The sequence below is a fragment of the Chiloscyllium plagiosum genome, unplaced genomic scaffold, assembly GCF_037043375.1.
Source record: "Chiloscyllium plagiosum isolate Xiang-an unplaced genomic scaffold, Cpla_swu_hap1 HiC_scaffold_17, whole genome shotgun sequence".
Lineage (NCBI taxonomy): Eukaryota > Metazoa > Chordata > Chondrichthyes > Orectolobiformes > Hemiscylliidae > Chiloscyllium > Chiloscyllium plagiosum.
The window spans coordinates 27,774,208-27,791,113 of record NW_028270155.1 but is presented as its reverse complement, the minus strand read 5'-3'; the positions used below and the strand labels follow the sequence as shown (position 1 = coordinate 27,791,113).

Here is a 16,906-nt window from a genome sequence, read left to right as displayed (position 1 = left end):
GACACGTATTACAAGCAGCAGAATTATCCTGTTCATTGATTTTAGCTCTGGGGTATTACAGAGCGAACTTGATTTATCTAGAGATTTTTCCAAAGCTTATTCCCGACTTTTAAACCTAAACGAGACTTTAAAGGCTTATCCACAGAAGAATCTATTAAATACAGCAACATTTGAACCTTTAGTGTGAGCATTTAAAGATAACCATCTTCTTTTGTGATCTAACAGCATATTAACATTACTACTCCTGCTTTCGCTGGACAGACCCACTATATACATACACACACTAAAAACAAACTTACCAGTTCCCCCATGTCATTAATTCTACAGTTTGCCACTAGAAAGATATTGATTCCAACTGGCAGTGTCTGCTAAATGGGCACAGATGTGCCAGTGCTACTTTCATGCAGAATAAAAACTCATCAGTGTTGTAGATCAAATCTATCCTTTCACTACTGAAATCTTATCTCTGTAAAGCAGTAACAGACAGTAACCTCAAAACTCATTATAAACTGGAAGGATCACTGGTATCTGCTGGTTACATTTTTGACCTGAATTTCATTTAATACTGTAAAATGTTTACTACAAAATATTACAGTAAACATAAATAGAAATCCTCTCCTCTCTTCTCAACATCTTCACTTTTATTCCCAAGATTCTGTTGCTATCTAAAATGACACTATACTAAATCAAGCACAGATACTAGACAGGTATTATTCACATATACAATTGGAGCAGTAATGGTTGACACACAGGCAGATCTTCAGATTTACACAGATATTATGAACACTGTTATTGGTTGTGCATGCTCACATAGTTTAAAAATTATATGTATTCATTTGAAAAATGTTTTACTGTGTACTTTAAAATACCCAGTCATAACATTCTGATGCTCATACTATATATTTATCTGGAAGCAAAGTCAAATGCAATGCAAGAATATTGGTTATTATTCAGCCTGGAACTACTCAACAAAACAATTATGCTTACGCCAAAGCCAACCTTCTGACCTTTTAGTTGTGCCTCCATCTTTTGGGAACACTCATCATTCATCCCATTGCAAAGTCTGCACCCCTTGCTTCTGATTCCATCTACCTCCTCTTCCATTCTCCCAGTTTAAAGCTACCTGCTTGAGTGCTGGCATTCTATTTGATGCTAAACTCACCACCCATCGTTGGTACCGTTTTCATCACAAAGGCTGCCTACTTCCATCTCTATAACTTCGCCTTTCTCCAGCTCTATTGCTGCCCATCAGCAATAGAAACTTATTCAGCCATTTGTCATAGCCAAACTGCACCAATCTAATGCTCTCTTTGCAAGATGTCCAGCTTTCACCCTCCATAAACTTTAGTTCAACTAAAGCTCTCCTGCCAATATTGTAGTTAGCACCAAATCACCCTTTTTTCCTATATCTCAAATTTAAAATTCTAACCAGAGTCCGAGTCATTATTGAATACCACCTTCTTTCCTTCAATGTATTTTTGTCCAATTAGATTTTGTGGTCTTTCAGACACTTTCATGCTAAGTATGAAAGTACCCAATTGTAAAAAAGACAGAAAAAAAGCTTGGCAATTATTCCACAAACTTTTATAAGTCAAAATATATTGTTTGTCACAGGGTTTATATTAAGTATTTTCATATTATTATGCCAATTCTCAATCAAATCAGAAATCAGATTTGAGTGCAAATAGAAACGTCCATTGTTTCACCTCCAACATTTCCGACTTAGCAGGGATCTTGCTGGGCACACAGAGAGGAAGACAGCTAGCCTTACTGAGATTTGAATTTGGCACTTCACATGTGGAGCCCACATCTTCCAGCATGTATTTCTTTGGGCTACCCCTTACAGAGACCTTTATTTTACAATCCCCACTGGGTGTGTATTCAGCAATGTATGTGGAAATCTGACATGGCTAACCTACTGCCTTCCCAACCAGGCCTGACCTATAATATGGCAGAAGAGGATGTGGGGGCTGTGGTGGGGGGGGGGCTGCCGATTGGGTTTGCTGGCTTCCCACTTAAAGCAAAATTAGTAGGCAATTGCATTTGCTAACAAACCATGTATATGCAATAGTACATTGGCTGCACTGTAAATTGGGTGGCAGGATTCAGAAGACTTTTTTTAAAAATAACTGTGGAAAAGGCATAAAGGAAGGTGGGGTGCAACATTTAGGGGAGGTGCTTTGGATTTTGTGCGAACCCCTCCCCTCCTCCCCTTCAAAGATGTACCACTTCTCCTTTGTTTCTCCCAGTCTGGATATCTCATTCAGGAATGCCGGTAGGCCAGGCGATGAGAGGAGCCACAGTCTTTCAAGGAGGTCTTGAGCTTCCAGCTACACCAATCGCCAACCTTCATTCTCCAGCTCTGATCGTTAAGTTGTTGCTTTACACATTTGGAGAGTCTAGTTCCTTCCTTAGCACAGTTCTCTGCCCTACATCTGACATACCCCTAACCAAATACCCCAGCAGCATTGGCTCTTTCCTGCCTTTTGAGTGAAATACATTTGAGGTGCCGTGCTTAAATTTATCCAAATATTGGGCTTATATATGCAAGGGTCAATATTTTCTACTTCCCAGATAACTATTGCTGCTAAGCTAACTTCTGCTGAATTCACACAAATTTTGAATTGAAGAAACATCATTGTAATATTTTTGGTTTGCCAACTCTGAATTTGGACTTAACCCACCCACCTCATTTAGGGTTCCAATAAAACTTCCATCATTTTCTAAAACACCAAGTTTATGATGAGGAGAACATCTGGAGATACATACAACAACCCGGACATTAATGAATAATCTCCCCAGTGTGTTTTACATTTTACAGTGGAGGCTTATAAATACACATAAAGCAATACATTTGTTGAGCCACTGACGTACCAGTCAGTAAATGCCTACCTCATTCTGTCTTGTTTGTTAATCAATCAAGACACCAATCAGTAAAACCTCACGTTCTAAGCTATTGTGCGCTGACTGCCCTGACTCCTCTCATCTTACCACACCAGAAACACAAGCGAGTTCAATGATTTTGTTAATTGCACACTGCACACAACATTGCCATCTTAGAAAGATGTCACATTACAGAATCAGACTTTCCATCTTAATATGTCTCAATGCTTATACCTCTTTACCAGCATCTGACAAAAAGCCACTTCACCAAGTGACAAAATGGCTTCAGAAAAACAAAAGACTCAAATAAAATGTTCTTGAAAAATATACCATAGAATGCATCCCTCAAAAGCTTGTTCTGGACATTCGTAATACAATTACAATCAACATGCTTACGCATTTATTAAAACTACAGCAAAGTGTTAGGAACAGACTAAAAGCAGATGATCCATCTTGTCTTACCACACTATCCCAGTTCTACACAGAGACCTTGTTCTTTTCACTGCTTTTCAAATGTTCCTAATGACAGAAGTCATACAACAATAAGTTGATTCTGATGTTGTCTGAGATTTACAAGATTTCTTTGCACCTACACAGAAGAACCAGCAGGTGATTTAAAAGGCTTATGGGTATTGCTTTGAAAAGGGGAAGGTCAGCAACTGATTTAAAGGCCATAATTCTACCAGAAAGGCATTGAAAGGCCCATTGTTGTCAGAAATGTGACTAAGAAAAGCCTGATACCAATTCAACAGGCCTGGTGGAAAAACAATTTCAAAACAGAACATCTGAGATTTTCATAAATAATGAGCCCACTATAATTTGAACGGATGCTTTGATAACCCAGAGAAGTTCAAAGGATGTCACAAACTGAGACTAAAATTTTATCAATTACAATCACCTGCACCACAGACCCTCAAGATTAATATATCCTCAGCTACTTGGTATTTTGTTATATTCATTCATTGGATGGCACGTCGCTGGCTGGGTCAGCATTTATTCTGATCCCTTATTGCCCAGGCATTAGTTCAAGAGTAAACCATGTTGTTGTGGACCTGGTGTCACAGATAAGCCAGACCAGGTAAGGATGACAGATAAAGGACAATAGAGAACCAGGTGGGTTTTCAGACAATTGACAATGGTAGCTTAGTTAGCATCGGACTAGCTTTTTATTCAAAATTTTTATTGAATTCATATTCAATTTCTCCATCCGCCATGGTGAGATTCAAAGCAACATTCCCAGAATATTAGTCTGAGACTCAGATTACCAATCCACTGACATAACCACTTTGCCATTGACTGCCCCAGGTTTTCAATAAAGTTTAAACAATTAATAGAATTGTTCAAGTTCAGTTTCAAAATACTTCACTGTAAAATGTGAATCAAAGCCTTTTGAAGATCCAATGATTGACAGAAGAGTATTACAAGCAAAACAACAAGGAATAAGAGTTGGTCACTCAACCCATCGAGCCTGCTCCACCATTCAATAAGGTCCTCGATGATCTGGTTTTAACCTCAACTCTGCATTCCTCCATATTCCCGATAATTTTTCATCCCCTTGGTAATCAACAATCCATCTACCTCTGCCTTAGAAATATTTAATGATTCTGCATCCACAGCCTTTTAAGGAAGAAAATCCAAAGACTCACAACCCTCTAAGAGAACAAAATATCCCCTCCTATTTTAAATGGGTGTCCCTTTACTTTTAAACTATGACCCCAGTTCTAGATTCCTCCACCAGAGGAAATATCAATTCAACATCCGCAAGATCAAGTCCCCTCAGGATCTTACATGTTTCTATTAAGTCACCTCTGATTCTTCTAAACTCCAGAGGATACAGACCTGGCCTGTCTAGCCTTTCCTCATAAGACTGTCTTCTCGTTCCAGGTGTTTAGTACACCTTTTCTGAACACATTATGATCATTCCATGAGTATAGTGACAAGAACTGTATAACACACCACATGCCATCTTACCAATGCTCTGTATAACTGAAGCATAACCTCCCTACTCATGCATTTAATTCTCCTTGCAGTAAACCATAACATTGCATTAGCTTCCTTGATTACTTGACGTACCTGCATACTAATCTTCTGTGATTCATATTGTCAACCTTTGTAATAATAAACTAAGTATTAATTGCAGAAGACCCAAAGAAGATTTTTACAAATTTAACATTTTACAATTGATAATGAGTTAATTAGTACATAACAAATACTATTGAGAGGAAACTAAGTTGCCATTAACAGACACATTACAGGGTGAATGAACTGTGAAATGAATAAATGAATGCTAAAACTTGTTTTAAAAAGAACCCTCAGAACATCCACTTTCACAGAGTTCAGTATGGTCCACGTGGTTGTGTTTCCTATGGGCTATGTTCTCAAATGGCATAACCAGCTTGCTATGTAATTAAGATTCAGGTAGGGGCTAAAGTGCAGAAATATGGACCTCACCATTTGCCACATCACCAAGTTCTTCAAATTCCATTTAGCCATATATTGGTGGTTTTTCCAGATGGACATTTTTTACACTGCCCATTTATAGGGTTTGGCTTCAGTATCAGAATTTTAAAAATGGAACTGAAATGACAATATCCTAACTCATAACTTCTCTAAGATACACATTCAATATTAGATGACTGGCATCAATTGCTACTTCAGTGTCAGTGTCATGAACAGCTCGCCAATTGGATGCAAAATTAGCTTGACAGTAGGAGACAGAGTGGTGGCTGAGGGTTTGTTCAGATTGGAGGCCTGTGACCGGCAGTGTGCCTCAAGGATTAGTGCTGCGCCATGGCTGTTTGTCATTTATATAAACACTTTGGATGAGAATATGAGAGGCATAGTTAGTAAGTTTGTGGATGATATCAAAATTGGACACTGAAGAAGATTATTGAAGAGCACAATGGGATCTTGACCAACTGGATCAGAGCACCGAGGAATGGCAGATAAGAATTTAATTCAGTTAAATGTGAGGTATTGTATTATGGAAAGGTAAATCACAGCAGGACTTACACAGTTAATGATAGAGCCCTGGAGAGAGTTATCCAACAGAGAGACCAAGGGATGTAAGTACCTAATTCATTGAAAGTGGCTTCACATTGGTAGACAGGGTACGTGATGCTTGCCTTCATCGGTCAGAGCATTGAGTATAGGAGTTGGGACTTCATGTTACAACTGCACAAGAAATTGGTTAGGTCAAATTTGGAGGACTGTCTACAATTCTGGCCACCCTGCTATAGGAAGGATGTTATTAAACTGGAAAGGATGCACAAAAATGTTACCAAGACTGGAGGGTTGGAGTTATAAGGACAGGCTGAATTTGTCCTTATTCCTTGGAACATAGGAGGCTGAGGCTCTATAACGGGTGACCTTATAGAGGTTTATAAAATCATGTCATGCATAGATAAGATGAATAGACAAGGTCTTTTACCCAGTGTAAGGGAGTCCAAAACTAGAGAAGGTACGTTTAAGCTGAGAGGGGCAAGATTTAAAAAGGACACAGGAGAATGGTGCATATATGGAATAAGCTGCCAGAGGAAGTGGTAGAGTTGGGTAAAATTACAACATTTAACAGACATTTGGACAGGTACATGGATGGCAAATATTTAGAGTGATATGGGCCAAATACAGGCAAATAGGACTGGTTCAGTTTAGGAGACCTGGTCAGCATGGATAATTTGGGCTGAAGGGTCTGTTTCATTGTCATATAATTCTGTAAACAAAATGTCTTGCTCATTTTTATGACACTGGAGTACTTCCTTCCAATTCAGTCAGTCAATCTATTTCACCACCATTCAAGTATGTACATACTGTGAATGTGAAGATAAGCTTTATGATATTGGATTAAAATCACACCTATTGCAGGTAATCAATACATAGTATTCTGATCTTCAGCCAAAGTTCCAGTCTTTATTGATAGCCACCTACCAATTTATCATAAAACTGCAAGTCATAAATGGTTGTCTAGTTTGAAAAGAGAAAGTTAAACTTTAGACCTGATCAATACCAATCACACAACAATGCAAAACATAGCACATACACTGAGTACCAGTCATCTAGCTATAGTAAAGGAACCCCTATCAAATAATAATGAATAGCAGAGATGTGAATGGTTAGTTTGCTATTTCTTATACAGCTGCTCACAAACTAACAAGTGAATGGAGCATATAATTATGTAACAGAGTTTAGCACACTCATACTTTTCCATAGACCATCAATAATTCTAGTCCATAAGGGCAAACATTGTATGCAATATTCAGAAAATAACCAACATTCATATCCAAAAACAACATGTGACAATAGCTATTTGTGAAATGCTTCAGATATGTTTCTTTTTCGTCAGAAGACCTTATTTGACACTCAGAATCCATACAAGACTCTGAATGACTTGAAGTGCAGCCTGGTAGAAATGCTTTTGACACAAAGAGCAAGAAAGCAGAAAGATGCTATTTTGGTAACAACACTGAAAATCTCTTCACCTCTCCAATTCAAAGACACTCCTTAAAACCTATTAATTTGACCAAGCTTTCAATCACTCACCACTAGATTTTCTTCTTTAGATCAGTGTTAGGTTTTGTTTGATCACAGTCTTCTGAAGCACTTTAGGGCATTTCCCAATATTTAAGCTGCGATGTGTTACTGTGCTGCAGTAGTCCTCATCTCCACCATACACAGTACTGTAATGCAGTTTATCATCTCCTCTCTGTTCCTGCGATACATTGTAATCTATGCAATCCCATGATATCATATAATACAGTACATTCTATCTATTCCTGGAATGAATTATAAACAAGATTGTATGGATGAAAAAGACCATTTCACCCATGATCCATGCACACCAGCCAACACTGACTTTCTTCACCACAGTATCTGATTCTTAACTTTAGGATTTTTATCTACACTTCTCTGTGCAGAGGTCTTATAACCACAATTAAGATGTGGAGGTGCCATTAAGATGTTGGACTGGGGTGGACAAAATCAGAAGTGACATCACACCAGGTTATAGTCCAGCAGGTTTACTTGAAATCACAAGCTTTTGTAACACTGACCCTTTGTCGGGTGAAGATCTCACCTGATGAAGGAGCAGTATTCCAAAAGCTTGTGATTTCAAATAAACCTGTTTGATGATAACCTGGTGTCATGTGCCTTCTGACTTTTACCGAAATTAATATCTTGATATCCACTACATATTCGACTTTTGCTTTATGAACCTGCAGCCCCTGTTGTACCCCTTGAATTTTAATTTAAAATAATTACCTATATTTTCCTTTCTTGCACGGATTATGATTCCAATTGATGTTATTATTGAAACCTGGCCTGATTTTGTTGTTAGCTTTAACAAGGTGATCTTTCACCGACACACAAGCACGCAATGCTGCAAATTTAGTTTAAACAAGTTTCTCATGCACAAGAAATGAAAATCAAACTACAATAAAACCAAACTATGTACAAATAATACAAATGTAAAGATTTCAGAGCATATAGAGCCAACAGCATGCCTCTACATATTCACACTCAACAGAATTCCCTTCTCTGTCACATCTGCAAGGGCTTAACGTAACACGTGCTTTAACTTCTGTCCTGAGCATCTGATAACCTCCTCCTTGAGTCTTCACACAACTGAACACAGACTAACTCAGCTTCAAATAATCCCTTCAGAGTACAACCAAACATTTCCGGTCTGCAATGTTAAAACATTAAGGTAATCTATTTCTTCACAGTTATAAACTCTCTCTCTTTTTAAGGAGCAATTGTCTAATACAGCCACCTACAGCCATGACTTCTACAAATTGCCCAATCCAAAAAGACTTTCTTTAAGTTATGAATGCTTCACCTAAACCAAAAAAAACTTCCGTTGAAACCTAATGAACAACTGTTTACTCTGTTCACTCCTAAAAATGTTTCCAAAGTCAACAAATTGCCAATAGTCTCTATAAACTGTCTTTCTCAGATTATTATTAGTTACAAGAAATCACCATGGTTACATAAATATCAACAAATTAATAACTAAACACCTTCACACACACACAAAACTCACATGTCACTAGCTCAATCTGAACTGGAAATAAGTGACATTAACATATAGATATATCACTCAACGCATTTTCATTACTGATCAAAAATTATCCCCATCCTATTTCTAGCATTAAAAGCGGGAACACACGGATGTTAAATGTAGAATTACATAGCAACCAAACTTTATATGGACACCACATCTCTTTACGTCCTTGATACCTACTCTCAATAAAATGCGTACGATCACATTTTCTTTTCTGGGTTTATGAATGATTTCAAGTTATACTGTTGCAGAATTAAGCTCTACTGAGACAAACATAAATTCTTGTCCTTAAAACAGTTTCTTCCATATTGTTGATGATGTAAATTTCAAAATGATATCCAGCCAAGGTAAAAGTCATTGTCTCCTTCCTGTGCTGTAGCTAGTTTGAACAGCTTTGCATAATTTGGCACAGCTAAAACCAGTGAGGTTGTCAGCACATCTTTCAGGTTTTCAAAAACACTTTGCTACTCTTGTACCCACTCAGATTGCCTGTACTTCTTCAACAAATTTGTTAAAGGTGCAGCAAAAGTGTTGCAATTCAGAACAAACTTGTGATAAAATCTGATGCCAACGTAACACAAATTTTCATGCCGATCAGAGGTCCTCTCTCCGCAGATGCTAGCAGATCTTCTGAGTTTCTCCAGAATTCTCTATTTGTTACAAAATTTCAAAAAATGGGAAAATCCAAAATAGCCTTCCTTTAATTTCTCTTGGCCTAGTTTTAGAGTGTGGTCCAAATAATTCACCTTTGTCTTTGCAAATTAATTCTTAGCCAGAGTTACACCAATCAAAGTATTCAGTTAAATAGTGTAAGTGTCCTTCACAGGTTTCGCGATAAACAACTGAATTGTCAACATAAAAAATATGCCAAGTCCTTCAGCGACTTCTTTGATTAAATTTTTGAAATGTTACTGGTGCATTTTTCATTCAAAACAACATGATGTTTTATTTCTTTGGCTCAGTCAACAAAAGGTACCAATACCCTTTTACAAGTCTATTTCAGGTTAAACATGGGCAAGGAAGCCTCTTCCTGATTACCACTTACCATCCTCCCGCCACTGGCGAGTCAGTATTCCTCCATGTTGAGTAGCGTTTGGAGAAAGCTCTAAGTGTGGTAAGGACACAAAATGTACTCCGGTGATGGATATCAATGTCCACCACCAATAGTGGCTCGCAGCTGCATTACTAATCAGGCTGGTCAGGTACTAAAGGACATAGCTACTAGGTTGGATCTGAGGAAACCAACAAGAGGGAAAAACATCCCTCATGCTTACTGATGTACTGGCTGCAGGTGCATCTCACCAAGACAGTATCAGTTAGAGTGACCGCTGCACAGTCCATGTGGAAACAAAGTCCCAACTTCACATTAAGAATACCCTTCACCATGGTGTGTCACACTACCTTTGTGCTAAATATTACAGACTTTGAACAGATATAGCAACTCAAGACTGGGCATCCATGAGGTGCAATGGGCCATCAACAGCGGAATTATACTCCAAAACAATCTGCAACCTCATGGTCTGGCGTTGCCCAGTCTTAAGCATTATCATCAAGCCAGGAGTTCAATGGAGAGTGCAGGAGGGCATGCCAGGTACAGCATCAGACACACCTGAAAATAAAATGTCAACCTGGTGAAGCTACAAAACAGGACTACTTGCATCTAGATTAGAGTGGTGCTGGAAAAGCACAGCAGGTCAGGCAGCATCCGAGGAGCAGGAAAATCAACATTTCGGACAAAAGACCTTCATCAGGAATAGAGCTTTTGCCCGAAACGTTGATTTTCCTGCTCCTCGGATGCTGCCTGACCTGCTGTGCTTTTCCAGCACCACTCTAATCTAGACTCTGGTTTCCAGCATCTGCAGTCCTTGTTTTTACCTAGGACTACTTGCATGACAAACAGCATAAGCAACAAGTGATAGACAGAGCTAAGAAATCCCACCACCAACAGATCAGATCTAAGCTCTGCAAACTGCCACATCCAGTTGTGAATGGCAATGGACAATCAATTCACTGGAGGAGGAGGCTCCACAAATATCCTGATCCTCAATGGTGGAAGAGCCCAGCACATCAGTGCAAAAGATAAGGCTGATGCATTCACAACTATCTTCATCCAGAAGTGCCAATTGGATGATTCATCTCAGTCTCCTCCAGTGGTCCCCAACATTACAGATGCTAATCTTCAGACAATTTGATTCACTCCACATGATACCAAGAAGCAGGTGGAGGCACTGAATACAGGAAAGGCTATGGGCCCTGACAATACTGGCAATAGTGCTGAAGGCCTGTCTCAGAACTTGCTGTTCCCCTGCCAAGCTGCTCCAGGACAGTTACAACACTGGCATTGATTCAACAATGTGAAAAATTGTCCAAATATGTTCTGTACACAAAAAACAGCACAAATCCAACATGGACAATTACCACCCCATCGGTCGACTCTCAATCATCAGTTAAGTAATGGAATAAACTTCATCAACTGTGCTATCAAGTAGCAACTGCTTAGCAATAACCTGCTCAGTGACACCCTCTTTGAGTTTTGCCAGGTCACTCAGCTCCTGATCTCATTACAATCTCGCCTCAATTCCAAAGGTAAGGAGAGAGTGACTGCCCTTCCCATCAAGGCAGCATTCCACCAAGTATGGCTTCAAGGAGCCTTAGCAAATCGGGAATGAATGGGTATCAGGGGTAAACTCTCCAGTGGTTAGTCATTCCTGGCACATGGGAAGATGGCTGTGGTTATTGGAAGTCAGTTAGCTCAGCTCCAAGACATCTCTGCAGGAGTTCCGCAGGGTCTTGTCCTAGGCCCAACTATCTTCACCTGCTTCATCAATGACCTTCCGACCATTGTATGTTCAGAAATGGGGGATATTTGCCGATGATTAGACAATGTTCAACAAGCATTTTGCGACTCCTCAGATACTGAAGCAGTTCATGTTCAAATGCAACAAGGTCTGGACAATATCCAGGCTGGGGCTGACAAGTGTCAAGTAACTTTTATATCATACAAATGGCAGACAATGACCAAAAAGAGTCAATCTAACTACATGACAGTTAATTCTGTTACCATGACTGAATCCCCCACTGTCAACAACCTGGAGGTTACCATTGACTAGAGACTCATCTGGATTCACCACATAAACACTATGGTTAAAAGAGCAGGTCAGAGGTTAGGAGAACAAGAAGAACAAAGAAGAACAAAGAAACTTTACAGCCCAGGAACAGGCTCTTCGGCCCTCCAAGCCTGAGCCGATCCAAATCTACTGTCTAACCTGTCGCCCAATTCCTAAGCATCTGTATCCCTCTGCTCCCCACCTACTCATGCACCTATCCAGACGCATCTTAAACGAATCTATCGCACCTGCCTCTACTACCTCTGCTGGCAATGCATTCCAGACACCCACCACCCTCTGTATAAAGTATTTGCCGCATGTATCCCCCTTAAACTTTTCACCTCTCACCTTGAAAGCTGGATCTCGTTATTGAATCCTTCACTCTGGGAAAAAGCTTATCTCCATCTACCCTGTCTATACCCTTCATGATTTTATAGACCTCAATCAGGGCCCCTCTCAATCTCCTTTTTTCTAATGAAAACAAACCTAACCTACTCAACCTTTCTTCATAGCTAGCACCTTCCATACCAGGCAACATCCTCATAAACCTTCTCTGCACTCTCTCCAAGTGTCAACATCCTTGTGGTAATGTGGTGAGTAACTCACCTCCAAATTCCCTAAAGCCTGTTCACCATTTACAAGTCAGGAGACTGATGGAATACTCTCCACTTGCTTGGATGGTTGCAGCTCCAACAACACTCAAGAAACTTGACACCATCCCGGACAAAGCAGCCTGTTGGACCGGAACCAGCTCCATTTGCATTGACTCCGTCCACCACTGACACTCAGCAGCAGTGGTGTGTATAATCTACAAGATGCATTGCAAAAAAATCATGGATGATTTCCCTTTACACTACTCACACCGGACATTCTCTCTCACTTCTATACAGTTTAAGTGAACAGTTGCTTCAATGCCTGGTCCTGAGCATCTCATGGCTTCTTCCTTGAATCTTCATATAAATAACGATAGACTAACTCAATTTCAAGTAACATCTTCAGAGTTCAAACCAACATTTCTGAGCTGGACTTTTAAAATTAAATTCATTGCGCTGAGGCATTCTGTTTCTTATCGGTTCTAAACTATTTATCTTCTTTCGGAGCAATTGTTTTATACATCGAGCTCTAGCTATAACCTCTGCAAACTGCCCAATGCAAAAACATTTTCTTCAACATGTTCACTTAAGCCAAATGAGCAATTCCCAAATCTTCTAACTGAAACCTAATGGCCAATAATCTCTCTGTTTGCTTGTAAAGATGTTCCCAATGTAACCAAATTGTCATTATGTTTTTTGTAAGGAAGAAAACATCATGGCTACAGAAATACCTACAGTTTAATCATTAAACACTGTCAGACACACAGACCAAAACCTATACGCCACTAGCTCAAATCCAATGCAAAACTAAACAGGATTAAACATGTAAATCAAACCTTACATCATACTTATAGTGCACCAGGTAGTTTTTAACTTTTTGTGCATGAAACTGGCCACTAGTGAGCATCTTCTTGCCATTTGTTCCAAGCATGAAACCATTTAATTAAAGGATTGAGTCATTTAGTTGAAATTAAAACTATGAAATATGAACAGTAAATGATTGCTGTAGTACATCTCAACCATTTTGGTTCTGAGTTTACACTGAAACAACACCCAGGTAGATGTTCTGTTCCTACAATCAATGGTCGCCTGGATTAGCTAAAACCTGCTTTGTCTTTTATGGATCCAGGAGGAATATTCCAAGTTATTGGTCTCTTCAAAAGTATATTATAATAGTACAAGGAGGACAGAGTACAGGCACTTCTCAGCAGTCAAACATCAGAATACATGGACAGAGTAGACACATTTGGGATCATTAATAATTCACAGATTTGTAAAATCAAGAGGCCTGTCACCAAAAGACAGGCAGGCTGTGTAAAGAAAAGCTCTTTTCAAAATGACAGCAGCTGAAGCCTCTGTTATGTTGAGGCTGTAAATCTACTGACCCTACTTTAAGGCCAGCACTACTTAACTACCACCAATTTTGACCAGCTCAAAATCATCCCACACCTCTCAGACCCGTGCTTTCAAGACCTGTCTCCAGTTTTCCTCATTACCTTGACAATAAAGATCAGTCTAATGGTTCTGCATTGGACTGCCTCTCATGCTTGAATGTCTTATTTGTCCCTCAGACACGAGAGCAGTATACAAGGTGTGGGCTGACCAATGCACTGTACAATTTCATCATGACTCTCTGTAACTTGTGGTTAAATATTTCCCTATTCTATTGACTTTGTTGATTGCTATTTTGCACTAGCTGAAAATGTTGAGTTCTAAGATTATCAAAACTCTTTCAACTGTTTTTAATCTGTGCCGAGTAAATCTTTACAATCACAACTGCAACAAAACCTGTCATACTTCAGTCCAATGTGCATTATACACAATAAGAAAAATGCAACAATTTAACATAAAACTACATTTGTGTCCAGATATTATACATCTGTGGAACAGGTTATTCATCTGATTTGCTCTGTGACCTTAGGTACATGCAAATAATCTGGCATGTTTGTCTATGAAACAACAGTGACTAAATCTTTTCATTTGTTGTGAACATTTTTGAGGTGCCATGGGAGTTAACAGATGCTAAACTACTGCAAGACTCCTCAAAATTGGGAAACCTAATGCAGATGGGATGAATACTTCACCGAGTACATCTTGCATTGTCTGCAAGTGCAACTATTGTAAAAGCTTTCCAATTTGTCCCCTTCTCATCACTCTAGCCTCTCCAGCATAGGCATTGTGGAGAAGCTCAAGAACATTGTCTCATTTCTCTTCTAGATATCCTACAATTCTGCAGTGTGAATAGCTTCAGGCTATAAGTATATGATAATTTTCAAAACTGTTTAATTTCACACCTGCCTCCAGGTTATGCACCTCCTTCACACTTCATTCCCTCGTGTTTGTTTGAGGGGGACTACCACTTCCTCCACTATTTAGACATCCTTTGTTTCATTAATGGACAAATGCTTTGATATGAACGAGATTATTCTATGTCTGATCTTTATGTATTTATTTTGTTTCTAATTGTATTAATAATTTCCTCCTTGAACACAATCATTAAAATATCCCTCTTTAATTAAGATTTTGTCCATCTTCCCAAATACAGTATTATGTAGCTGGTACCAACTTTTGTTTTAAAGCATCTTGTGACAATAAGGGTACTATATGAGTACAGTTGGTGTTCGATTTTATCTGTCCATTTAGTATTTCAGAGTAAAGGGTACACACTTGAAAAGCAAATTGTCTGTTCATCCTGCAGATGCTAACTGATTTAGTGTATTTTTGAGGCATTTTCTGGTTTTCAGCACACTTTTGATCTCTTTCCTTGTCACTGGAACCCTTGCTCACTGACTAGTTACAACCTTGCCACACACTGCTGAACATTCCTTTATATTCTTCATTTCTTGTTTCAGCCCAGCAACCCCATGACACTCCTTGACATTTACAATAACATAAACTGGTGGCTAGAGCCGCCCATCATGGGAGTGTGTGAGGGACCCGGGTACATCACAATGTACAATGTCAACCATCTTCTGGGAAAAATCACACCGTCTCCCCTGTGACTCTCCAGCTTTTCCTTCCATTCGGCGAACGAAGTGTGCATGTTTAAGATTGCCGTGACTACCATTCACTACTATGTCTTGTGTTGCCCCCTTTTACTACTTTGGTAAAAGTATAATGAAGTTCAAACAGTTTTTTTTTCAAATCTCACCAGTCATGATTTGGGATGTCTGGTTGGCATGGATGGATTGGACCGAAGGATCTGTGCCACTTTCCATGTCCATGTTCTAAGTTCTAAAATGTATCAAGAAGGAGGTGTCCACCATAAAGGATATTCCAGATTGCTCTCCAATCATTCAGCAAACCTCATGAGATTAGATCTTGAATTCAACAAAGCTCTTTTGTGTTAATGATGCCTTGCTGCCTTAAAACTAAACTGGAGATGAAATGCAAGATCACCAATTCAACTGTCACTTCTACCCTGACTTCTAACAAAAGGGTGGTTCAATAATTCTACTCAGTGCAGCAGTGACAATCAAGTGATGCATTTGTCATGTGCATTTACAAGTTGATGAGATATTCTATACAGTACTGTTACACACAGTCTAGGTTGATGTATTTGAAGCAGGTAAAATTCCTACTTCACAAATAAAGCGTGATCTTCACTAGTGAGGGAAAAGGAAGACAACATAAAGGGTGGTAGATGTTTGAAACTCTCTTCCACAAATAGCTGTGGATGCAGGATCAGATTTAAAATCTGACATTGATAAATTTTTGTTAAACAAATATATTAAGATAAATGGGCCAAAGGTAGGTAAATGGTGTCAGGACACTGATCAGCCATGATCTCATTGAATAGCAGAACAGGAGTGAGGGGCTAAATGGCCTACTGCTGTGTCTATGGTCCCAGCAAAAAAAAAGATTACATTTACAGGTAAGAAAGTCTTTATACTGTGCATTTTCAAAACTTCATGATTTCCTCAAAACACGATGGGTATATGAATATGGGCCAGGTGCTGGCAGGTGGGACTAGATTGATTTGGGATGTCTGCTTGGCATGGATGGATTGGACTGAAGGATCTGTTTCCGTGCTGTACATCTCTATGACTCTATGACTCTCTCTGAATATTTCTCTGCTCTCATTTGAATAAAACTGCTACTTATGGCAGGTGAACAGTCTCTTGATACTGAACAGAATCATCATGACTCTAGGGTAGAGGTAGAACCAACAATGCACTAACTCAGAAGCGAAAACACGACCAATGAGCTATGAATAAACATCCACTGTCATACAACTGCACTGCTGAACAAGTTTTGAAACATGG

At 39.2% G+C, this 16,906-nt stretch overlaps 1 protein-coding gene across 5 annotated transcripts in view; it reads right to left on the bottom strand.

Annotated features, from left to right (window-relative positions):
* zfhx3b (zinc finger homeobox 3b) overlaps positions 1-16,906 on the bottom strand; it is a 566,603-nt gene that overhangs the window by 450,335 nt on the left and 99,362 nt on the right. Inside the window, exon 1 of one of the 5 annotated variants that reach the window (XM_043706690.2) lies at positions 14,138-14,881. The exons of the other annotated variants lie outside the window; for them this stretch is intronic. The gene's annotated coding sequence lies outside the window, so the exon portion shown is untranslated. Of the gene's footprint in view, positions 1-14,137; positions 14,882-16,906 lie in introns of those variants that run through there. 5 annotated transcript variants of the gene reach the window in all.